The 26,883-nt window shown below is 39.9% G+C and overlaps 1 long non-coding RNA gene, 1 other non-coding gene and 1 pseudogene across 2 annotated transcripts in view; 2 read left to right on the top strand and 1 right to left on the bottom strand.

Annotated features, from left to right (window-relative positions):
• Positions 1 to 26,883, bottom strand: part of LOC134756887 (uncharacterized) — an 83,017-nt gene that overhangs the window by 50,360 nt on the left and 5,774 nt on the right. The window lies entirely within an intron of this gene.
• On the top strand, positions 6,564 to 6,664 carry LOC115935920 (small nucleolar RNA U13). The gene has a single exon (XR_004071510.1). It is a non-coding gene; the product is annotated as a small nucleolar RNA U13 (small nucleolar RNA).
• LOC115935876 (uncharacterized) lies at positions 19,065 to 19,134 on the top strand (annotated as a pseudogene).

Raw genomic sequence — 26,883 nt, forward strand, 5'->3', positions numbered from 1 at the left:
GTATTTAGATTAGGTCTTTTTTAATTTCTTTCAGCAGTGTTTTACAGTTTTCAGTGTACTAGTCTTTTGCCTTCTTGGTTAGATTTATTCCTCACTATTTAATTATTTTAGATATTACTGCAAATAGAATTGCTTTTTAAGTTTTCTTTTTGGATTGTTTGTTGCTGGCATATAAAAACAAATAATTTTCATATATTGATTTGTACACTGCAACTTTGCTGAATTTGTTTATTAGCTGTAGTAGCTTTCATGTGGATTTTTGGGATTCCTGTGAATAGAGATAATTTTACCTCTTCCTTTCAATTTGAAAGCCCCCCCACACACACCTATTTTTTTATCTCATCTAATAGCTCTGGCTAGAAATTACAGTATCGTGTTGAATAGCATGACTGAAAGCAAGCATTCTTTCCTGTTCCTTATTTCAGGGGGAAACTTTCAATTTTTCACCATTATGATGTTAGCTGTGGACTTTTCACAAATACCTTTATTATGTGGAGACATTTTCCCTCTAATCCTAATTTTCTGAGTTTTTATCATGAAAGAGTATGGATATTGTCAAATGCCTTTTCTGCATCAATTGAGATGATCATGTTTTTTTCTCCATTCTGATTATGTGATCTATTACATTGATTTTTCATATGTTGTGCCACTTTTGCCTTCCTGAGATAAATCACATTTGGATATCATAAATAATTATTTTTCTTTTTTCTTTTTTCTTTTTTTTTTTTTTTGGTGACAGAGTCTTGCTCTGTCTCCCAGGCTGGAGTGCAATGGTACGATCTTGGCTCACTGCAACCCCTGCCTCCCGGGTTCAAGGGATTCTCCTGCCTCAGTCTCCCAAGTAGCTGGGATTACTGGTGCACGCTGCCACGCTCAGCTAAATTTTTTTGTATTTTAGTAGAGACAGGGTTTTACTGTATTGCCCAGGCTGGTCTGGAACTCCTGAGCTTAGGTAATCCACCTGCCTCATCCTCCCAAAGTGCTAGGATTACAGGTGTGAGCCGCGCCCAGCCCAAATAATTATTTTAATATGCTGTTGGATTCAGTTTGCTAATATTTTATTGAGGATTTTTTAACCTATGTTTATGAGAAATATTGGGCTATAATTTTCTCTCTTGTGATGTCTTTATCTGACATTGGCATCAGAGTAATGTAGCCTTGTAGAGTGAGTTAGGACTATTCTCTCCGCTTCAGTTTTGTGGAAGAGTTTGAGAAGGATTGATGTGAATTCTTCTTTAAATATTTGGTAGAATTCTCCAGTACAATTATCTGGTCCAGGACTTTTCTTTGTTGGGAGGCTTTTCATTATCAATTCAATATTCTTACTTGTTATAAAGCTATGCAAAATTTGTTTCTTCTTGAGTCAGTTTACATGATTCATGTGTTTTAAGGAATGTGTCCATTACTTCTAGGTTATCTAACTTGTTGGCATACAGTTGTTCATTGTATTCTCTTACAATCCTCTTTATCTGTGTACGGTTGAGAGTAATGTCCCCACTTTCATTTGTGATTTTAGTTATTTACATATCTCTTTTTTTCTTTGTCAGTTGAAGTAAAGTTTAGTCAATTTGTTGATCTTTTCAAAGAACCAACTTTTGGTTTTACTGACTTTTCTCTACTGTTTCTCTACTCTATTTTATCTAAGCTCTAGTTCTTACTATGTTGTTCCTTTTGCTAGCCTTTGGCTTAGTATGTTCTTTTCCTAGTTCATTGAGGTGTAAAGTTAGGTTATAGATTTTGAACATCTTCTTTTTAAAAGTAGGCATTTTCAGTTCTGGATTACCTTCTGAACACTGCTTTTGCTGCATCTCAAAAGTTGGATCATGGGGTTTTTGGTTTGTTTTTAACCATTCTGCCAACTGCTGTTTTTTATTTGAGAGTTTAACCCATTTATATTTAAAGTACATACTGATAAGGGAGAACTTAGCTTTTCCATTTTGCTATTTGTTTTCTATACGCCTTATAGCCTTTTTGTCCTTCATTTCTTCCATTACTGCCTTCTTTTGTGTCTAATTGGTTTGTAGTGGAACATTTTGATTCCATTCTTGAATTGATGCCAACTTAACCTCTATATCATACAAACACTCTGCTCCTATATAGCTCCATTCTCTTGATGTTATCACTGTCACAACTTATATTTTTATATATTGTGTGCCCAATAATATAGTTTCATGTTTATGTATTATTTTTAACATACAGAGAAAAAGAGGAGTTAAAAAACAAAATTACAATTATGCTAGCTTCTATGATTTTCCGTATATTTATCTTTACCTCTGATCTTTCTTTCTTTTTTTTTCCTGAGACAGAGTCTTACTCTGTCACTCAGGCTGGAGCACAGTGGTACAGTCTCAGCTCACTGCAACCTCTGCCTCCCGGGTTCAAGTGATTCTCCTGCCTCGACCTCCCAAAGTGCTGGGATTACAGGTGTGATCCACTGCACCCAGCCTTTATTTCTTTATATGGCTTCAAATTACTATCAGTACTTTTATTTTGACTTGAAATATTCCCTTTAGCATATTTTGCATGGAAAGTCTTTTTTTTTTTTTTTTTTTTTTGAGATGGAGTCTTGCTCTGTCACCCAGGCTCGAGTGCAGTGGCATGATCTCAGCTCACTGCAACCTCCACCTCCCAGGTTCAAGCAATTCTCCTGCCTCGGCCTCCCGAGCAGCTGGGAGTACGGCATGCACCACTACACCTGGCTAATTTTTGTATTTGTAACAGAGACAGGGTTTCGCCATGTTGGCCAGGCTGGTCTCGAACTCCTGACCTCAAGTGATCTGCCTGCCTTGGCCTCCCAAAGTGCTGGTATTACAGGTGTGAGCCACCGTGCCTGGCCTTGGAAAGTCTTATGGTAATGAACTCCCTCAGCTCTTGTTTATCTGGGAATGTATTAATTTCTCCCTCATTCTTTAAGGGCAGTTTTTCTGGATATAGAATTCTTGGTAGACTATTATTTCTTTCAGCACTTTGGATATGTTAACCCACTGCCTCCTAGCCTCCAAAGTTTCTCATGAGAAATTAGCTGGTAATCTTGCTGAGGATCTCTTTTGTGTGATGAGTTACTAATACTTCCAGGATTCTTTCTTTGTCTTTGTCTTCAACATTTTAATTATAAGAGGTCTTCGTGTGGGTCTCTTTGAATTTATCCTTCTTGGAATTTGTTGAGCCTCTTGAATTTGGAGATTCATATCTTTTGTCAAATTTGGGGAGTTTTCAGCCATTATTTATTTCTTCAAATTCTTTTTGCCCTTTTCTTGCTTTTTTTTCCCTTTGGAACTCCCATAATGCATATGTTGGTCTGCTTGGTAGTATCTCAAAAGTCCCTTATGCTCTGTTCACTTTTCTTCATTTCTTTTTTTCCATTCCTCCCACTTTATAACTTCAATTGTCCTATCTTCAATTTTACTGATTTTTTCTTCTGCCTGTTCAGATCTCTTTTTGTAACCATCTAGTAAAATCTTCATTTCCGTTATCATACATTTTAGTTCCAGAATTTATTTTTGGTTCCTTTTTTATATTTTATATCTTTTTATTGATATTCTCATTTTGTTCATACAACATTTTCCTGTTTTGCTCATTTCTTTCTGTAGATCTTCGAGTATCTTTAAGACAGTTGTTTTGGCCAGGCCCAGTGGCTAACGCCTGTAATCCCAGCACTTTGGGAGGCTAAGGCAGGTGGATCATGAGGTCAGGAGTTCAAGGCCAGCCTGGTCAGTATGGTGAAACCCCATCTCTACTAACAATACAAAAGTTAGTTGGGCATGGTGGTGCGTGCCTGTAGTCCCAGCTGTTTGGGAGGCTGAGGCAGCAGAATCGCTTGAACTCAGGAGGTGGAGGTTGCAGTGAGCTGAAATCGTGCCACTCCACTCCAGCCTGGGTGACAGAGCAAGACTCTGTCTCAAAACAAACAAACAAACAAAAAAACAAGAACAAAAAAAAACCTTGTTTTAAAGTGTTTGTCTAGAAGTCCAATGCCTGTGATTTTTTTGGAATAGTTTCTGAAGATTTAATTTGTTCCTTTGAATGAGCCATGTTTTCTTGTTTCTTTGTATGCTTTGGGATTTGTTGTTGATGTTGAAAACTGGATATTTGTTTATCATATAATGTGGTAATTCTGGAAATCAGATTCTCCCCCTTCCCCAGGGTTGCTTTCTATTTTTTATTGCTGTCGGGTATCTCTGTGCTAGAGATCATCCTGAGGCAAAAGCTTAAAGGCTTTTCTATACTTTGTCTTTCCCTGGGCTTTATGGTGACATTGTAAATATTCTCGTATATATGGTTGCTTTTCAATGTTCTAAGTTTTACATGTCTGGCTCCCAACACTAGAATAAGGGAAGAAAAAAAAGAAGAAAAGACCCTTCTCACACCATTCTAGATACTGTCCCTGGATGCTGCTTCTGTTGGTGGGGTTGAAACAATGGCTTCACTTTTCTGTGTCTGCACTTTTCCATGATCAGAAGCAGCAGTCAGCAGTTCAGAATACAGAATTATTAGAGGATGAGATTTGTATTGACCACCCTGGCTTCTAAAACTCTCACCAGGAATGTGGCCATGGCTGCTTACCATGGTACTGATGTTGAAGAGATAGGTAGCTATGACTGAAATTGACTGAAATTAATCAGAATTTAGCAGCTAAGCCCTTCCCTGGAAGTTGCAAGTGTTCAAATGACCTCCAGAGTTACAAAATAGTTACATCGGTAGTTAGTTAACTGACAGTTTCTACTAGCATAATTGCTGTCTGGGTGTAAAGACAGATTCCTGATGCTTCCTGTTATGCCATATTCCTTAATGTCCCTCTATACAAATTTTTAATTGCTATTTTATATCAAAAAATACATAAAAGAGACGGCATTAGAGCACAAGAGGTTGTATGTGGTCAATTTCCCATCAAGTTTAACCACTCGCATATTGCTAATACCAGTCATGCACTTGTGCATATGCTGGGATTGTTTACTTTTCAGAAAAAAATTGAGGACCTCAATCTAGTAATGAATACATAGAACTGGGGAGAGATGACAGAAGAGTTGCTAACAACTTGTATCCAACTGCTGAGTGCAGAACCAGGGACTCCTCTGAAGAAACAAAGTGAGGTGGGGGGTGGGGGTTGCAGGAATGTGGGCCCTGAAAGCATCCAATTACTATATTCTTTAATTTTTATTTGGGTTATTGATGCTTCTCTTTCCTTAAACAAAAACATGATAAATACATTTAAATTTCTCTTCTGGAAACTTGGTAATTTAATGCAACCCTATGACTAATGACAACTAAAACAGTGGAACAAAATTGTTTCTAAAAACTTGAAGGCATTTAAGAGCTAAAAAGGTAGTGAAAAATCTGGTCAAGATGAAAAAAAGATATTGTAGAAATCCAGAGAGGTGAGACAAGCTTTTGGGGATTTTTTGTATGGAGATATTTGTGTATACTGAGAGGTGGCTGAGAGGCTGAGAAGTGCTTTTCATAGCACTTTGGAGCAAGAGGGTACCAGTCCACACTCTGGGTTGGCCTCTAAAACCTGTACCCCAGAGGTAAGAGTGAGCCAGAAGTAAATTAGTTCTCACATGGATTATAGCTCAGTTTTGTGTCATATGGGTAGCTCAGAAAAATTCCAATTTGTGAAATGATATTAAGGTGATTCTGGATCACCTGTAACCCAATAATCTGACAGAAGCAAGTAAAAATCCTCTCTGAAGAAAGATGACATCATCCTAGGCTCTAAGCTCCACACTTTTTCTACAAACACTTTCTCAATACAGTGGTCTAGCAAACACTATGTATGCAGGCACACAATCATATAGAACAGCATAACCAAAACTCAAACAAAAAAATTAACAATAGAAACAAACTCACGGGGTCTGTGATACTGGAATTAACAGATTTTGACTCTAAAATAAATGGTTACTCTGTTCAAGGAGTTAAAAGTCAAAAAGGAAAATTTTGTGAGATAACTAGAAATTCTAAAAATAAAGCAGATATGACAAAGAACTGTGTAGATGTTGTACAACTGAAAAATATAGGAACTTAAATTTAAACCAAATGGCTGTTTTTAATAGAATATTAGAAACAGCTGATAAAATAATAAACTGAAAGATCAGAATGAATATTTAGAATAAATAACATTGAAACAAAAAGACAAACACAACAGAAGAGATGGAAAAAAACATGGAGGATGCAATGTGAGGGTTTAAGAATGTCAGAGTTTTAGGCCAGGCGCAGTGGCTCACGCATGTAATCCCAGCACTTTGGGAGGCCGAGGCAGGTGGATCACGAGGTCAGGGATTCGAGACCAGCCTGATCAAGGTGAAACCCCATCTCTACTAAAAATACAAAAATTAGCTGGGTGTGGTGATGTGCGCCTGTAATCCCAGCTACTTAGGAGGCTGAGGCAGGAGAATTGCCTGAACCCGGGAAGCAGAAGTTGCAGTGAACCAAGATCACACCACTGCACTCCAGCCTGGGCAACAGAGCGAGACTCCGTCTCAAAAAATAATAATATCAGAGTTTTAGAAGAGAGGGAGAAAATTGGACAGAAAAATCATTTGAAAAGTGGTTAAGGATTTTCCCTGATCCTTTTGTATCTCATAAACATGATTGGGTTTTCACACACACATGTAAGATGTGTCACCATCAATCCTTGTTATGACATCAGCACATTACCCATCTAACATGATTGAAAAAAAAAAAAAAAGAATTTTCCCCAAATGGTGAAAGACATCAAATTCCATAGTAAAAGTCCCAATGACCCCTATTAGGATCTACAAAAAGAAATCCACACTTTGACACATCATAACAAAACAGAAGAAAACAAAAACAAGGAGAAAAATCTTAAAAGCGGCCAAAGCTTAAAAGACACATTTTACCTTCAAAGACCACCAATTAAGACAATAAAAGATCTTCAAAGTGTTGAAAAAATAAATAACTGCTGAACTAGAAATCTACACCCAGCACAGGCATCTTTAGAAAACTGAGGCAAAGAATTCTGTTTGGAGCAAGATGACAGTTTTGCAGTTTTTTCATCTCCCTACATTCTCTAATCAAAATAGATGAAGCAACAGAATAGTAAAAGAAACATGGACATCTTAACTGAACTGAGGAACAAGGTAACTAATAATCCCAGAAGAAAACAGGGTGGGCCAAACTATCACCAACATCAGCATTCTTGCAGGAAGTGTGAAAGGAAGAGAAATGAGAATTCTGGTAGTCCTAAGGGCCTCAGAACACAGAAATTGCCACAAATATTTATCCCTAATAGGAGTAGCTCTGAGTGTGGTAATAAACTGAAGCACCAAATAGATTTAAGCAATAGACATGGGAGAAGTTTTCTCCATTTCTAATTTCCAGATGAGTACAAAAAATGTCTATGAAGGCCGGGCATGGTGGCTCACGCCTGTAATCCCAGCACTTGGGAGGCCAAGATGGGTGGATCACCTGAGGTCAGGAATCCAAGACCAGCCTGACCAAAGTGGAGAAACCTCATCTCTACTAAAAATACAAAAAATCAGCCAGTCGTGGTGGCAGGTGCCAGTAATCCCAGCTACTCGGGAGGCTGAGGCAGGAGAATCACTTGAACCCAGGAGGCGGAGCTTGCAATGAGCTGAGATCGCACCAGTGTACTCCAGCCTGGGCAAGAAGAGCAAAACTCCATCACACACACACAAAAAGTCTATGAAGGAACAGGGTATACAGGACATGAATGGAGGTGAGACTTCTGTGAATGTACCTTTTTGTAAGTGATTTGCATAATTCTAGGGATTTGAAATTAAAATAATAGAACAGTGACAGAAGAATTAGACAAAAAGGCCTCTCAGAATTTAGGCCAGAGTGTGAAGATGTTCCCCCACCCCCATGTGAAAAGTAATTAAATAATCCTCTCCTGCAAAGGAGAGTCACAATAATAACATTGTTAATAAAATACACTCTGAATATCAGCCAACTTCTTTCTTGGTGGTGCCTATGCTTTCTCAGCTAGTGTTTGAACAAAATAGACATGGTAATAGAAACAGATGTTACAAATGGATTAACAAGTGGACTTACTCTCACCCAGGTTCACCTGGCTGCTGCAACACTGAGTCCTCAGCCTTCCAGCAGCAAAGACCAATAATTCATTGACACTGTAAACAGTTTATTCTAGATCTTAATTTCCTCCTTTTTACAATGTTGGGCTAGCAACATCTTTTATGGAAATTTGTTTGCCTTAGTCATTGTTATGGCATTATACATATAATTGAGAGGTGAAGCCAGCTGGCCTTCTGGGTCGGGTGGGGACTTGGAGAAATTCCAGACATATAATTACCTCTGAATAAGTGTGACACAGACTGCTAGGTTTTTATAATAGCGTTAGTGTAGTGCTTTTTTGAAAGTTGAGCATGGCGGCCGGGCGCGGTGGCTCACGCCTGTAATCCCAGCACTTTGGGAGGCCGAGGTGGGCGGATCACGAGGTCAGGAGATCGAGACCACGGTGAAACCCCATCTCTACTAAAAATACAAAAAATTAGCCGGGCGCAGTGGCGGGCGCCTGTAGTCCCAGCTACTCGGGAGGCTGAGGCAGGAGAATGGCGTGAACCCGGGAGGCGGAGCTTGCAGTGAGCCGAGATTGCACCACTGCACTCCAGCCTGGGCGACAGAGCGAGACTCCGTCTCAAAAAAAAAAAAAAAAAAAAAAGAAAGTTGAGCATGGCACCAGCTGGGAGATATCACCTTGAGAAGCTGGAATGTTTTCTTTTCTTTTTTTAAATACGGAGTCTCACTCTGTCGCCCAGGCTGGAGTGCAGTGGCATGATCTCAGCTCACCGCAACCTCCTCCTCCTGGGTTCAAGTGATTCTTGCACTTCAGCCTCCCAAGTATCTGGGACTACAGGCGTCCGCCACTCACTTGTTTAAGATTGGAATTATTTTTTCCTTAAAATATTTTACAAAGTTCACCAGAGGAGCAATCTGGGCCTGCAGTTTTCTTTGAGGGAAGAAAAGAAATGGCTAATTTTTGTATTTTTAGTAGACAGGGTTTCACTATGTTGGCCAGGCTGGTCTCGAACTTCTGACCTCAAGAGATCCTCCCTCCTCGGCCTCCCAAAGTGCTGGAATTACAGCCATGAGCCACTGCCCTGGCCAGAATGTTTTCCTATAGGCTATAGCATATGTTTTAAGCCAGTATGTGTCCATGCTACCAGGCAAGAAAAAGAGATAAAATGTGTTCAGATGGAAAGAAAGAGGTGAAACTGTCTTTATTCACAGGCAACATGATCCTATATGTAGAAAATCCTAAAGAATTCATAGCAAACTATTAGCACTAATAAATGAATTCAGGAAGGTCACAGAATACAAGCTCAATACAAAAAATTGGTTGTATTTCTATATACTGCAATTAGCAATACAAAAATTCAAATAATAACAGATCAAAAAGAAATACTTAGGAATAAATTTAAGAAAAGAGGTTTTAAGACTTGTGGACTAAAAACCGTAAGACATTGCTGGGGCAGGGTGGGGGGATTAAAAGACCTAAATAAATGGAGAAGATATACCATGTTCATTGATTGGAAGATTCAATATTGTTACAATGAAAATTCTCTCCAAATTGATCTATAAATGCCATGTAATCCATGTCAATATTCTAGCAGACTTCTTTGCAGAAATGGCAAGCTGATCCTGAAACTTATATGGAAATGGAAGGATGCAGAATAGCCAAAACAATTTTGAAAAAGAAGAACAATGTGGGAGGACTTCTGTTTCTTGATTTTAAAATTGAACAGAATGCTATGGTAATGAAGACAGTGTGGTACTGGTGTATAGATAGCCATATAAATCAATAGAACAGAATGGAGAGTCCAGAAATTAACCCACATATACATGATCAATTGATTTTTGACAAAAATGCTAAGGCAATCCAGTAGGGAAAAGGATAGTCTTTTCAACAAGTGGTGCTACGACAATCGGATATACATATGCAAAACAAACAATTTTTAGACCTTACTCCATACCAAACACAAAAAAATCAACTCCAAATAGATTATAGAAAAGTATAACTGAAGCCTGGGCATGGTGGCTTATGCCTGTAATCCTAGCACTTTGGGAGGCCAAGGCAGGAGGATTACTTGAGGTAAGGAGTTCGGGACCAGCCTGGCCAACATGATGAAACCCTGTTTCTACTAATAATACAAAAAAAAAAAAATTAGCCAGGCATGGTGGCGCATGCCTGTAATCCCAGCTACTCAGGAGGCTGAGGCACAAGAATTGCTTGAACCCGGGAGGCGTAGGTTGCAGTTGGCAGAGATGGTGCCACTACACTCCAGCCTAGGTGGCAGAGTGAAACTGTCTCACAAAATAAACAAAATAAAAATGCATATTTTTGATAATGCCTACATTAGTCGACATGGAGCCAAAATAGCAATATTTTTTTTTAAAAAAGTAGAACTGAAAATATAAAACTTTTAGAAAAAAATAGGAGAAAATCTTCATGATATTGGCTAGGGCAAATATTTCTTAGATATGATACCAAAAGCACAACCAATAAAGAAAAAATTGTGATAAGTTGAACTTGATCAAAATTAAAAACATTTGTATTTCAAGAGATATTAAGAAAATAAAATAATTCACGTACTAAGAAAACTTTTACAAATCAAATATCTGATAAAGGACTTGTATTCAGAATATATGTATTTTTTAATTTTTTATTTAATTTTTTTATTTTTTGAGACAGCGTTTTGCTCTTGTTGCCCAGGCTGGAGTGCAATGGCACAATCTCGGCTTACCACAACCTCCAACTCCCAGATTCAAGTGATTCTCCTGCCTCAGCCTCCCAAGTAGCTGAGATTACAGGCATGTGCCACCACTCCCGGCTAATTTTGTATTTTTAGTAGAGACGGGGTTTCACCATGTTGGCCAGGCTGATCTCGAACTCCTGACCTCAGGTGATCCACCCACCTCAGCCTCCCAAAGTGCTAGGATTAGAGGCATGAGCCACCATGCCAGGCCCAGAATATATATTTTAAAACTTTACAACAAAGTATAAAAGAAAAAAATAGAAAAAAATTAAATACGAGAGAATATATACAAATGGCTATTAAGCATGTGAAAAGATGTTTAACATCATTAAGAAAATGCAAATTAAAGCAGCAACAAACCAATAAATAACTATAATAACTATTTAAATAGTTGAACTGTTTACAATAAATAGTTCTGTTTGTCCCATAGTTACACCATTTGCACTAGGTACCAAAAGGCAAAGTGGAAGTTATATTTCTACTACCAAAACGACCCATTAGAAAAATTTTTACTTCTTGTTCTCGTGACTTTGGGCTCCACTGGCTTAGAGATTTTAGTACTCAAAGGGGGAATAATTTCTCTGGGGCACACCACAGTGATTATACTGAACTGGAAATTGAGACTATCTGGCCATTTTGAGTTCTTCATAGCACTAGAGCCACAGACAAAAAGGTTACGCTGGTGGAATCGATTAACTAGTATTTTGCTAAAGATGCATTTATATTCATGATGGATGTTGGCATTAATTTTTTCTTGTAATGTCCTTGTCAGATTTTGATATTAAGATTATGCTGTTTTCACAAAACAAATTGGGAAGTGCTCCTCATTCCTGTGTTTTTGAAAGCACTTAAGATTGGTATTATTTCTTCCTTAAAATATTTTACAAAGTTGGCCAGAGGAGCAATCTGGGCCTGCAGTTTCCTTTGAGGGAATTATGACTAATTCAATTATATTAACAAATTATAGCTGTTAGGTTTTCCTGTTTCTTCTAAAGTGAGGTTTAACAATAGTTTATATCTTTTAAGAAATTTATTTTATCCAAGTTATTACATTTATTGGCATAAGCTTGTGCATAACTTATTATCCTTTTAATTCTAAACTGCTGATCTTCCCAGTTTTGTTTCAGATATGAGGAATTTGTGTTCTCTCATCTCTCTGTCTCTCTGTCTTATTTGGTGTACTGGATACTTGTGCTGGCAACTTGGTCAATCTGTGAATGACATTACCCAGAATTCACGTCTCCTTATGGTTTTGGTTAGTGAATCTGCATGAGATTTTCGAAGCAGAAGCAGTCTCTCTCTGAAGCTGTTCAGTGTGAGATAGTTGATGGACAGATGCAGAGTTGCCTGGTGGTTTCCAGCTCATCCTGGTGCTCCTCTGTTTTACATCCAGCTCTCCTTCCCAGCTGCTGACCCCAGCCCAATCAGGAGATGCTTGGCTGCAAACTTTCAGAAGTGTTATCTAAACAGAGCCAACAGCCATCTATGACCGTGTTTCCGTTCCCATTTTGATAACTAAATGTGCTAGGCTTCTCCAATTATCTATCTTTATCTCTCTCTCTCTCTTTTTTTTTTTTTTTGAGATGGAGTCTCGCTGTGTCACCCAGGCTGGAGTGCTGTAGTGCGATCTCAGCTCACTGCAAGCTCCGCCTCTCGGGTTCACGCCATTCTCCTGCCTCAGCCTCCCAAGTAGCTGGGACTACAGGCACCTGCCACCACGCCCAGCTAATTTTTTGTATTTTTAGTAGAGACAGGGTTTCACCGTGTTAGCCAGAATGGTCTCAATCTCTTGACCTCGTGATCCACCCGCCTTGGCCTCCCAAAGTGCTGGGATTACAGGCGTGAGCTACTGTGCCCGGCCTATATGAGTAAGTTCTTTAATGGTGATTTGTGAGATTTTGGTGCACCCATTACCCGAGCAGTATACACTGCACCTTATTTGCAGTCTTTTCTCCTTCACCCCCTTCCCATCCTTTCCCCCTGAGCCCCCAAAGCCCATTGTGTCACTCTTATGCCTTTGCATCCTCATAGCTTAGCTCCCAATTATGAGTGAGAACATAGGACGTTTGGTTTTCCATACCTGAGTTACTTTACTTAGAATAATACTCTCCAGTCTCATCCAGGTTGCTGCAAATGCCATTAACTCATTCCTTTGTATCGCTGACTACTATTCCATTGTATATATATATATACCACGGTTTCTTTAACTGCTTGTTGACTGATGGGCATTTGGGTTGGTTCCACATTTTTGCAATTGCGAATTGTGCTGCTATAAACATGTGTGTGCAAGTATCTTTTTCGAATAATGACTTCTTTTCCTCTGGGTAGATACCCAGTAGTGGGATTGCTGGATCAAATGGTGGTTCTACTTTTAGTTCTTTAAGGAATCTCCACACTGTTTTCCACAGTGGCTGTACTAGTTCCCATTCCCACCAGCAGTGTAGAAGTGTTCCCTGTTCCCCACATCCACGCCAACATCTACTATTTTTAGATTTTTTGATTATGGCCATTCTTGCAGGAGTAAAGTAGTATTGGATTGCCAATTATCTCTTTAGGCTCCAATTTGTCATCTAGCACCAATGCTTCAGGAGGACTTCTGAACCTTCACTTCTCTAGCTCCTCCCACTATTATGTAAAGTATAGCTCCTAATCTAAGTCTCTCATCCAATGACACTCATTAAGGCTCTGCTTTCCTGAATAAAACCTGAACAATGTCCAATTTGTCAATATTTTCAAAGAATCAACTTTTGGCATTTTAATTTTTTAAATTGACTGTTTTATATGTCATTGATTTCTACTCACTATTCTTCTCTTTACATTTTAATTTTTTCATCTTAATGTGGAATTTTAGATCACTGATTTCAAACCTATTTACTTTTTAAATGTAAGCATTTAAAACTGTAAAATTTCTGTGGCCAGGCACGGTGGCTCACACCTATAATCCTAGCACTTTGGGAGGCTGAGGCGGGTGGATCACCTGAGGTCAAGAGTTCAAGACCAGCCTGGCCAACATGGTGAAACCCCATCTTAACCAAAAATACAAAAATTAGCCAGGCGTGGTGGCGAGTGCCTGTAATCCCAGCAACTCAGGAGGCGGAAACAGGAGAATTGCCTGGACCCAGGCGGTGGAGGTTGCAGTGAGCTGAGATTGTGCCACTGCATTCCAGCCTGGGCGACAGAGCAAGACTCTATCTCAAAAAAATAAAAATAAAAAATAAATTGTAAAATTTTCTCAAATGGGATCTAATTAAACTAAACAGCTTCTGCACAGCAAAAGAAACTACCATCAGATTGAACAGGCAACCTACAGAATGGGAGAAAATTTTTGCAATCTACCCGTCTGACAAAGGGCTAATATCCAGAATCTACAATGAACTCAAACAAATTTACAAGAAAAAAACAACCCCATCAAAAAGTGGGCAAAGGATATGAACAGACACTTCTCAAAAGAAGACATTTATGCAGCCAACAGACACATGAAAAAATGCTCATCGTCACTGGCCATCAGAGAAATGCAAATCAAAACCACAATGAGATACCATCTCACACCAGTTAGAGTGTGATCATTAAAAAGTCAGGAAACAACAGGTACTGGAGAGGATGTGGAGAAATAGGAACACTTTTACACTGTTGGTGGGACTGTAAACTAGTTCAACCATTGTGGAAGTCCGTGTGGCGATTCCTCAAGGATCTAGAACTAGAAATACCATTTGACCCAGCCATCCCATTACTGGGTATATACCCAAAGGATTATAAATCATGCTGCTATAAAGACACATGCACACGTATGTTTATTACGGCACTATTCACAATAGCAAAGACTTGGAACCAACCCAAATGTCCAACAATGATAGACTGGATTAAGAAAATGTGGCATATATACACCATGGAATACTATGCAGCCATAAAAAAGGATGAGCTCATGTCCTTTGTAGGGACATGGATGAAGCTGGAAACCATCATTCTCAGCAAACTATCACAAGGACAAAAAACCAAACACTGCATATTCTCACTTATAGGTGGGAATTGAACAATGAGAACACATGGACACAGGAAGGGGAACATCACACACCGGGGCCTGTTGTGGGGTGGGGGGAGCAGGGAGGGATAGAATTAGGAGATATACCTAATGTTAAATGATGAGTTAATGGGTGCAGCACACCAACATGGCACATGTATGTATATTTAACTAAACTGCAGGTTGTGCACATATACCCTAAAACTTAAAGTATAATAAATAAAAAAAAAAAAGAAGTTCAAATCCAGCCTAGGCAACATGGTGAAACCCTATCTCAAAAATAAATAAATAAATAAATACATAATTTAAAAAATAAAAAATAATAAAATAAATTAGTAAAATTGAAGAAATCTATTTTATATCCACAGAAGTTGAGTTATTATTGTAAACAGATTCTTAAATAAATCCCATTAACTACTTAAAAAAATTTTTTTCTCTAAGCACTACATTAGCTAAATCCCCACAAATTTGTATTTGTTGTATTTTCACTATCTTTTTTAAACTTTTAAGTTCAGGGGTACATGTGTAGGTTTGCTATAAAGGTAAACTTATGTCATCGGTGTTTGTTGTACAGATTATTTCATCATCTAGGTATGAAGCCTAATGCCTATTAGTTATTTTTCCTGATCATCTCCCTTTTCCTGTCCTCCACCCTCCGATAGGCCCCAGTGTGTGTTGTTCCCCTCTATATATCCATGTGTTCTTATCATTTAGCTCCCACTATTAAGTGAGAACATGTGGTATTTGGTTTTCTATTCTTATGTTAGTTTGCCAAGGATAATGGCCTCCATCTCAACTGATGTCTCTGCAAAGTACATGATCTAGTTCTTTTATATGGTTGCATAATATTCCGTGGTGTATATGTACCACATTTCCTTTATCTAATCTATCACTAATGGGCATTTGGGTTGATTCCATGTCTTTGCTATTGTGAATAGTGCTGCAATGAACATACACATGCATGTGTCTTTATTACAGAACAATTTATATTCCTTTGGGTATATACTCAGTAATGGGATTGCTGGGTTGAACAATATTTCTGTGTTTAGGTCTTTGTGGAATTGCCATACTGTTTTCCACAACGATTGAACTAATTTACACTCCCACTAACAGTGTATAGGTGTTCCTTTCTCTCTGCAACCTCACCAGCATCTGTTATTTTTTTACATTTTAGTAATAGCCATTCTGACTGGTGTGAGATGGTATCTCATGGTGGTTTTGATTTGCATTTCCCTAATGATCAGTGATGTTGAGCTTTTTTTTCATGATTGTTGGCCACATGTGTGTTGTCATTTGAAAAGTGTCTGTTCATGTCCTTTGCCCACTTTTTAATGGGGTTATTTGGTTTTTTCTTACAAGTTTGTTTAAATTCCTTATAGATGCTAGATATTAGACCTCTGTCAGATGCATAGTTTGCAAACATTTTCTCCCATTCTGTAGGTTATTTGTTCACTCTGTTGACAGTTTCCATTGCTGTGCAGAAATTCTTTGGTTTAATTAGATCCCATTTGACAATTTTTGCTTTTGTTGCAATTGCTTTTGGTGTCTTCATCATGAAATCTTTTCCCGTTCCAACCAGGCACGGTGGCCCACGCCTGTAATCCCAGCACTTTGGAAGGCCGAGGTGGGTGGATCACTTGAGCTTAGGAGTTTGAGACCAGCCTGGCCAACATGGTGAAACCCAGTCTCTACTAAAAATACAAAAATGAGCCAGGCGTGGGGGCTCATACCTGCAATCCCAGCTACTCGGGAGGCTGAGGCAGGAGAGCTGCTTGAACCTGGGAGACGGAGGTTGCAGTGAGACGAGATCGTGCCACTTCACTCCAGACTCCAGCCTGGGTGACAGAGCGAGACTCCATCTCAAAAAAAAAAAAAAGAAAAAAAAATCTTTGCCTATTCCTGTGTCCTGAATGGTATTGCTTAGGTTGTCTTTCAGGATTTTTACAGTTTGGGGTTTTGCATTTAAACCTTTAATCCCTCTTGAGTTTATTTTTGTATATGGTGTAAGGAAAGGATCCAGTTTCAATTTTCTGCATATGGCTAACCTGTTATCTCAGCACCATTTATTGAATAGGGTGTTCTCTCTCCCATTGCTTGTTTCTGTCAGTTTTGTCAAAGACCAGATAATTGTAGGTGTGGCCTTATTTCTGGGTTCTCCATTCTGCTCCATTGGTCTATATGTCTATATGTGCACCAGTACCATGCTGTTTTGTTTACTGTAGCTGTGTAGTATAGTTTGAAGTTGGGTAGCGTGATGCCTCCAGCTTTGTTCGTTTTGCTTAGGATTGCCTTGGCTATTTGGGTTCTTTTATGCTTCCATATGAGTTTTAAAATAGTCTTTTCTAGTTCTGTAAATAATCTATATTGTAGTTTAATAAGAATAGCATTGAATCTATAAATTGCTTTGGGCAGTATGGCCATTTTTATGGTATTGATTCTTCTTATCCATGAGCATGGAATATTTTTAATTTGTTTGTGTCATCTCTGATTTCTTTGAGCAGTGTTTTGTAGTTCTCTTTGTAGAGATCTTTCAGCTCCCTGATTAGCTGTATTCCTAGGTATTTTATTATTTTTGTGGCAATTGTGAATAGGATTGCATTCCTGATTTGGCTCTCAGCTTGACTGTTATTAGTGTATAGGAATGTCTGTGGAGAAAGGATCCTCCATCCTCATCTGATAGCAGTGAGATTGAATGAAATGGTATAGATTGAAGCTAGTCGGACTCCACTTTCCCTTCCCTCAGTGTCAGTGGGTTCCAGTGAGAAGCTGAACTTATACATTTACTCAGAGACAATGAATGTAAGTTAGTGCTCTGCTTTTTCTGGAAAGGTGTCAGTAGGGCTGAGAGTGGAGCTGAACTTCTACCCTAAGCATCTGAAAGAGGCAGTATAAATTAGTACTCTACTTCTGCAGGTTGGTGTCAGCCAGGCTTATCAGGGAGCTAAACATTCACTCCCACCAAGACCTGTGTGCTATACCTAAGCAAGGGGACTGCTGTTAAAAAATAATATTTTTTAGAATGTAAAGTCTCACCTTATAATATTCCAAATATCCAAAATATAATTTTAAAAATCACACATAATACCAAGAACCAGGACAATTACAACTTTCATGAGAAAAAATAATCATTATCAACAGATACAAACAGTGATGAATCAGATATTGAAGTTCACAGGCTATCATAAAAGCAGCAATCATAAAAATGCTCTAATAAATAATTGTGAATTCTTTGAAACAAATGGAAACAATAGAAAATCTCAGCAGAAAACTGGGAATATTAAAAAGAACCAAAGGGAAATTACTGAACTGTAAAAACAATAACTGAAATTAGCAACTCACTGATGGGCAAAATAGTTAATTAAACATGACTGGAGTACTAAATAATGAACTCAGGTTGGATGCGGTGTCTCACACCTGTAGTCCTAGCACTTTGGGAGGCTGAGGTGGGTGGATCGCTTGAGGTCAGGAGTTTGAGACCAGCCTGGCCAACACGGCGAAACCCCGTCTCTACTAAAAACACAAAAATTAGCCAGGCATGGTGGCACATGCTTGTAATCCCAGCTACTCGGGAGGCTGGGGCAGGAGAATCACTTGAACCCGGGAGGTGGAGATTGCAGTGAGCTGAGATCGCACCATTGCACTCCAGCCTGGGGGACAGAGTGACACTCCATCTCAAAAAAAGAAAAAAGAAAAAAAAAATGAACTCAGTGACAGATACCTAGCAACTACACAATCTTAACAACATAGAGAAACAGACTAGGAAAGAAGGAATGGAGCCTCAGGGTCCTATGAGGCAATACCAACAGATGAAACATTTATATCATCAGAGTCCCAGAAAGAGAAAAGAAAGAGTATGAGACTGAAAAATATTCAAGGAAATAATGGCTGAAATTTTCCCAAAGTTGGCTAAAGTTATAAACCTACAGATTCAAGAAGCTGAGCTAACATAAATAGGATATGCCAAAAGAAATCCATGCCAGTACACATTATAATTAACTTTCTAAAACCAAAACACAAAGATATGCTTGCTTCAGGCTGGGCACAGTGGCTCACGCCTGTAATCTCAGCACTTTGTGAGGCCGAGGCAGGCAGATCACCTGAGATCGGGAGTTCGAGACCAGCCTGGCCAACATGATGAAACCCTGTCTCTACTGAAAATACAAAAATTAGCTGGGTGTGGTGGTGTGTGCCTGTAATCCCAGCTACTAGGGAGGCTGAGGCAGGAGTATAGCTTGAACCTGGGAGGAGGAGATTGCAGTGAGCCGAGGTTGCACCACTGCACTCCAGCCTGGGCAACAGAGAAGATTAGCATGGCCCCTGTGCAAGGATGACACACAAATTCATGAAGACTTCCATATTGAAAAAAACAAAAACAAAAACTAAACACAAAGAAAAAAATCCTGAAAGTAGCATGTGAAAGAAAGGACACCTTACCTATAGGGGAAAAGCAATTAAAATGACAGCAGATTTCTCATCTGCAACCATGCATGTTAGAAGGAAATGGCATAACATTCTTCAAGTTGTGAAAAGGATTGTCGGTGAAATCTACATCTAGCAAGAATATCCTCAGGAATGAGTAGAAAATAAAGAATTTTATTTCTCAGACAAATGAAAACAAAGAGTATTTGTTGTTAGCAGGCCTACCTTTTAAAATGGCTTAAAATGTCAAAATAGGAAATAAAAAGCACAAGGAGGCTTGGAACTTTGGAAAAAGAACAATGGAATGGGTAAAAACAGGAATAAATATGAAGGACTCTCATTCCCTTCATGAATTTCTTACATCATATTTGATATAAAAATTTTGACACATGATATGGTGTTTAATGTATGTAGAGGAAATACTTAAGAGAATTATACTTTAAAACTAGAGAGGGATTTCTACTTCTGAAAAGATGGAATAGACATAGTTTTCCCTATTTCTCCCATTCAGTACAGATAAAATCAAACATAAGTCCGTGAAAGATGGAGGGATGAAACCTGACTGATTAGGTACATGGAGACCTGAGGAAGAACATGGAAGCTCCCTTGGTTTTCTTTTTGCCTTGTATATCCCAAACTGGGTGCTAGAGAAGCCTGCAACACAATAATGCCAGTGAGCACAGGCAAAAATAAAGACCTAGGAAAGACTGACTGTCTAGTCAAAAGATCAGGAAAGAAGCAACCTAGCAAGAGATAAAATTTAGATATTAATTTATCCACCCCAAACACTGCAGAAAAAGTTCAGTCCCAGGCCCACCCCACAGACGGCTGCGTGGGAAGCCTAGAATTCTACCACGCTTGCCAGGTTTTAATGAGGCACATTGATCAAGTCAGAGTAAGCTGAGTGGGGAGCTGAGACATTTATCCTTATGATCCTTATCCCTCCTCCTTCCACAGTGTCAATGGAGACTATCTATGGAATCTAGACTTCCAGCCTTATTTGGGCTTAACAAGGCACTCACATTCCCACACATGGGTGCCGGAGGAGACCTAGTGACGATTCAGGACTTTCACCATTACCTAGCAATAATGAAGCCACACCACTATGGTGTTAGTGGAAACCACATGGGGAGCAGTATTAAGACACCCTGGTGCCTACCAGCCAGGGTGATATTAGCAGAGGCCTAGAGGGGAACCTGAACTCCTGTCCCACCTAGAAGTAATGAAGAGCCCCTTTCCTCTGGTGTCAACAAAGGCTGAGTGGGGAACCTGGATTTTCAATCCTGAAGCAGAAGAATCACTTGAACCCAGGAGGCAGAGGTTGCAGTGAGCTGAGATCATGCCATTGCACTCCAGCCTAGGCAACTAGAGTGAAACTCCATCTCAGAAAAAAAGAAAGAAAAGAAAAGACATGTTAACCCGGAAGCCTATATCCAGAGAAGAATATCCTCGTTTGGAGTGTTCAAGACATTCTTTTTTTTTTAAGACAGAGTCTCACTCTAATGCCCAGGCTGGGGTGCAGTGACACTCTCTCAGCTCACCGCAACCTCCACATCCTGGGTTCAAGCTATTCTCCTGCCTCAGCCTCCTGAGTAGCTGGGATTACAGGTGTGAACCACCACGCCCAGCTAATTTTTGTATTTTTAGTAGAGATGGGGTTTCACCATGTTGGCCAGGCTGGTCTCAAACTCCTGACCTCAAGTGATCCACCCACCTCTGCCTCCCAAAGTGCTGGAATTACAGGCGCGAGCACCACACCTGGCCCCAAGACATTCTTAAAGGAATTAAAAGTAAATTTGTCACCAGCAGATATACCCTGAAAGAATGGCTAAAAGAAGTTCTCTAAACAGAAAAATAAAACAAAGAGTCTTGGAACATCAGGAAGAAGGAATGAACAATAAGAAGAGAAAAATATAGGTAAATGCAGTGAACTCTTAAGTTTTCTGAATAACTTTATTGAAGCAAAAATTATATCACTGTCCAATGTGGTTCTCAATGTATACAAAGGCAATATTTAAGACAATTATAAATGAGGGTGGGTAGGGCAGGCACGGTGGCTTACACCTGTAGTCACAGCATTTTGGGAGGCCAAGGCAGGTGAATCACCTGAGGTCAGGAGTTGGAGACCAGCCTGGCCAACATGATGAAACCCTGTCTCTACTAAAAACTACAAATATTAGCCTACTGTGGTGGCAGGCGCCTGTAATCCCAGCTACTTGGGAGGCTGAGGCAGAAGAATCACTTGAACCTGGGAGGTGGAGGTTGCAGTGAACCGAGATCACACCATTGCACTCCAGCCTGGGGGACAAAGCGAAACTCCTCTCAAAAAAAAAAAAAATAAATAAATAAATGAGGGAGGGTAAAAGGATGTAAAGGTAAATGAAGTTTCTACACATCACTGGGACTGGTAAAACAATATTCAGGAAACTGGCAAGATATAACTATTTTATTTATTTTTTGAGATGGATTACAGGCATGCACCACCACGCCCAGCTAATTTTTTTATTTTACTAGAGATGGGGTTTTGCCATGTTGGCCAGGCTAGCCTTGAACTCCTGACCTCAGATGATGCACCTGCCTCAGCCTTCCCAAAGTGCTGGGATTACAGCCATGAGCCACTGCGCCCGGCTAATATAACTTTTTTTTTATGGTTTTTTAATGGTTTAACTGGAAGTTGCTCCTAAGGGCATACAGCAAATCAAGAAATATTCAAGAAAGCCATGGTTAGAGCAGCTAGAGTCTGTGGCACTTAAACCGTGGCACACTCTCTCCATCCCCTACCCCCAGCTCAGATTTTTTGGAAGCTCCATTCTGGGTAGTTGTGGCCATGAAGACAGGGACCCCTCTCCTTCAGCTCCTAATCAGGGGATATGGCATATCACAGGAGGGATAGGTTTCCAGCATTCATCATCCTCTTTCATTCCAAGTTGAAGAGACTATAATTCCTGGTGAGACTGAGACCTTACCCCACTCAACACCCACTCCTAGGGTGGAAGCTCTACCCCAGCTGAACACACCAGAACAAATAGGCAGAATATCAACAATAGATGATGTAACTCCCAAGTAGTTCTAACAGAACACTCCATCTTTAACGATGGAAAAATACACATTCTTCTCAAAAGCAAATGGAACATTTTTTGGGATAGACCACATGTAAAGTAATCAAACAAGCCTCAATAAGTCAAAAAGATTAAAACAAGACAAAGTATGTCTTTGACCACAGTTAAGTAAAATTATAAATTAATAACAATGAAAATTTGGAAATTCACAAATATATAGAAATTTAAAAATACATTTTTAACCAATGGGTGAAAGAAATGAAAATGAAGCCACAACATACCAAAACTTAAGGGATGCACCTAAAGCACTGCGTAGATAGAATTCTTTTTTTTTTTCTTTGAGATGGAGTTTCGCTCTTATTGCCCAGGCTGGAGTGCAGTAGTGCCATCTCAGCTCACTGCAACCTCCGCCGCCCGGGTTCAAGCGATTCTCCTGCCTCAGCCACCCAAGTAGCTGGAACTACAGGCGCCTGCCACCACGCCCAGCTAATTTTTGTATTTTTAGTAGGGATGGGGTTTCACCATGTTGGCCAGGCTGCTCTCAAACTCCTGACCTCAGGTGATCCGCCTGCCTCGGCCTCCCAAAGACCAGGGATTACATGGGTGAGCCACCGCACCCGGCCTTAGATAGAAATTGATAGCTGTAAATGCCTACTTTAAAAATGAAGAAAGATACCGGCCACACGGTGGCTAATGCCTGTAATCCCAGCACTTTGGGAGGCCAAGGCGGGCGGATCACGAGGTCAGGACATCGAGACCATCCTGGCTAACACGGAGAAACCCCGTCTCTACTAAAAATACCAAAAATTAGCTGGGCGCGGTGGCGGGCTCCTGTAGTCCCAACTACTCAGGAGGCCGAGGCAGGAGAATGGCGTGAACCCGGGAGGCAGAGCTTGCAGTGAGCCGAGATTGTGCCCCTGCACTCCAGCCTGGGCCACAGAGCGAGACTCCATCTCAAAAAAAAAAAAAAAAAAGAAGAAGAAAGATACCAAATGAATAACCTAACCTTTCACAGTAAGACACTGGAAAAAGAAGAGCAAATGAAAAGCAAGGAGAAGGAAGGAAATAATAAAGTGTAGAGTTAAAATCATTAAAATAGTGATAGTAAAAATAAAGAAAATAAATTCAGTCTGAGTAGTTTATTTGAAAAGATCAATGAAATTGACAAACGTAGCTAGACTGAACAAACAAAAAAGAAGAAACTAAAATCAGAAATGACAAAGGGGACATTACTACCTACCTTAGGGAAATAAAAATGATTAAAAGGAAATACTATAAAACTGTTTGCCAACAAATTAGACAACTTGGATGAAATGAACACATTCTTAGAATGATACAAATTACTGAATCTGACTAAGGAAGAAATAGAAAATCTGAACATACCAAAGTATCAGGCCGTTCTTGTGTTGTTACAGAGGAATATCTGAGGCTGGGTAATTTATAAAGAAAAGAAGTTTAATTGGCTCATGTTTCTTCAGGGTATACAGGCATGGCACCAGCATATGCTTGGCTTCTGATGAGGCCTCAGAAAGCTTACAATCATTGTGAAGCCAAAGGGAGAGCAAGTATGTCACATGGCAAGAGCAGGAGAAAGAGAGAGGGAGAATGATGCCACACAACCAAATCTTGCATGAACTCAGAGCAGCAACTCACTTATCACCAACGGGATGGAGCTAAGCCATTCTTTTATTATCATCATCATCATCATCATCATCATCATTATTGCAGGGAGCCGAAGGCCCATGAGACATGACCAACTCAGCATTTTGCTGGAGGCTATATGATCAAACAGCAGACTGTTTATCATGAATGCAGGATGTGGGCAAACTCACACTGCCCTGCCACCAAAAGGTTTGCTGAGAGACATCACTCCCTGGCACAGGGTTCCTTGCAGTTATCTACTGAGAAAATTAGTGCCTATTGTTCAAAGGATGCAGTCTCACAAGCCTGCTGTGAACCAAAGCTGGCTGACAATTACCCAACAGTCACCCCCACCTTTCCTGCTATCTCTTTTGCCTAATAAATACAGAGGGCTGTGTAAAGCTCAGGGCCCTTGTCCACTAGAGGCAAGGTGCCCCCTGACCCCTTCCTCCAAATAGATTATTTTGTCTCTTGTCTTTTATTCTCATGTTCACCCCCGCTTTGTTCAGTCCTCCTAGGTCCGTGCAGGCTACAAGTGGTGCCCTGAACAGCGACAGAATCGGGTGCTCTATGGTTATTTTGAGACAAGGTCTTGCTCTGTCACCCGAGCTGGAGTACAGTGTGTGATCACTGCTAACTGCAGCCTTGACCTCCTGGGCTCAAGCAATCCTCCCACCTCAGCCTCCCAAGTAGCTGGGACCATAGGCACACACCACTCCATCTGGCTAAATTTAAACTTTTTTGAAGAGATGGGGTCCCACTATGTTGTCCAGGCTGGTCTTGAACTCCTGGCCTAGAGCAATTCTCCTGCCTCGGCCTCCCAAAGTGCTGGTATTATAGGCATGAGCCACCACCCCTGGCCTAAACCATTCTTGAGGGATCTGCCCCCGTGATCTACTCACCTCCCACTAGCCCCCACCTCCAACATTTGGAATCACATTTCAACTTGAGATCTAAGGGGACAAACATCCAAACCATATCAACATATAACAAGAAAATAGATAGAATTCATAATGAAAACACTACCTACAAAGATAAGTTCAGTCCCAGATGCCTTCACTGGTAAATTCTACCAAACACTTAAAGATGAATTCAGGCTGGGCATGGTGGCTCATGCCTGTAATCCCAGCACTTTGGGAGGCTGAGGCAGGTGGATCATGAGGTAAGGAGTTCGAGACCAGCCTGACCAAGATGGTGAAACCTCGTCTCTACTAAAAATACAAAAATTAGCCGGGCACAGTGGCAGGAGCCTGCAATCCCAGCTACTTGGGAGGCTGAGGCAGGAGAATCACTTGAACCCAGAAGGCAGAAGTTGCAGTGAGCCGAGATTGTGCCACTCTACTCCAGCCTGGGTGAAAGTGAGAATCTGTCTCAAAAAAAAAAAAAAAAAAAAAAGATGAATCCATAGCAATTCTTCGCAAATTTTCTAAGAAACAAAAGAGGAGAAAACTCTTTCCAACTCATTCTTTGAAGCAAATATTGCTTCGATATTAAAATCAGAAAAAGCCATCACGAAAAAACTACAAGTCAATATCTCTTATGAAATAGGTGCAAATCCCCCAATTAAAAACTAGCAAACTAAATCCAACAACATAAAAAAGGGCTAAATACCACATTCAAGTGGAATTTATCCCAGAAATTCAAGATTAATTTAACATCCAAAAATCAATATAATGCATCATATTGGTGGAACAAAGAACAAACCCCACAGGATTATCTTAATATTCAGAAAGAGCATTTGACAACATTTAAGTGGTTCTGTTCCACTTGAAGATTTATATCTTCAAGATGAAAATATTCAACGACAAACTAGGAGGAGAAGGTAACTTTATTGTGATGGTTAATTTTATTTGTCAACTTAAGTAGGCTAGGGGATACCCAGATAGCGGGTAAGACATTATTAATGGCTGTGTCTGTGAGGGTGTTTCTGAAAAAGATTAGCATTTGAATCAGTAGACTGAGTGAAAAAAATCACCCTCACCAATGTGGGCCGCATCCAATCCACTCAGGGCCCAAATAAAACATAAAAGTAGAAGAAGGGTGAATTCTTTTTTTTTTTTTTTTTGAGACGGAGTCTCGCTCTGTCACCCAGGCTGGAGTGCAGTAGTGCAATCTTGGCTCACTGCAAGCTCTGCCTCCTGGGTTCAAGCGATTCTCCTGCCTCAGCCTCCCGAGTAGCTGGGAGTATAGGTGCCTGCCACCATCCCCAGCTAATTTTTGTATTTTAGTAGAGATGGGGTTTCACCATGTTGGCCAGGATGGTATCGATCTCTTGACCTCGTGATAGGAAGGGTGAATTCTTTCTCTCTGAGCTTGGATGTCTGTCTTCTCCTGCCCTCAGATATTGATGCCCCTGATTCTTGGGCCATCAGGTTCAGGCCAGTACTTATATTATCAGCCTTCAGACTCAGATTGAATTATACCACTGGCTTTCCTGGTTCTCCACCTACAAGCTGTAGGTCCCATAGTAGGTCATGGGACCTTTGAGCTTTCATAACCGTATGAACCAATTCCTAAAATAAATTTTCTTTTATCTGTTTTATATATGTATATATAAAATTGGCTCTGTTTCTCTGGAGAACCCTAATACAGATTTTAGTGCTGAGAGTGGTTCTAGTGGAACAGAATTTTTAAGATGAGTTTTCTGAATTGGTTCTGGAATTGGCTGTCTAGTATGAATTGATTTAAAGATGTTAATAATTCTATTTCCAGTAGTAAAAAGAGAGCACTGATAATCCATGGTATAAACTAGATAATCCATGGCATGTTCATATAGATACACAAAATATCTGCTTTGGATACTCCCAATCAGCCACTTATAAGAAGCAAGGAGATAAGTGACTTTGTATATGATACTTTCAAACATTTTTGGAAAACTAAAGAATATAATGATGTAGTTGGCTAATGCTAATGTCACTGGACAAAGTGGTGAAAGAAAAAGACAAACTCAGGGATTTGAATTCCCAGGTCAAGTGCTGCATAAATGATCCAA

Source organism: Gorilla gorilla, chromosome 13 (assembly GCF_029281585.2).
Source record: "Gorilla gorilla gorilla isolate KB3781 chromosome 13, NHGRI_mGorGor1-v2.1_pri, whole genome shotgun sequence".
NCBI lineage: Eukaryota > Metazoa > Chordata > Mammalia > Primates > Hominidae > Gorilla > Gorilla gorilla.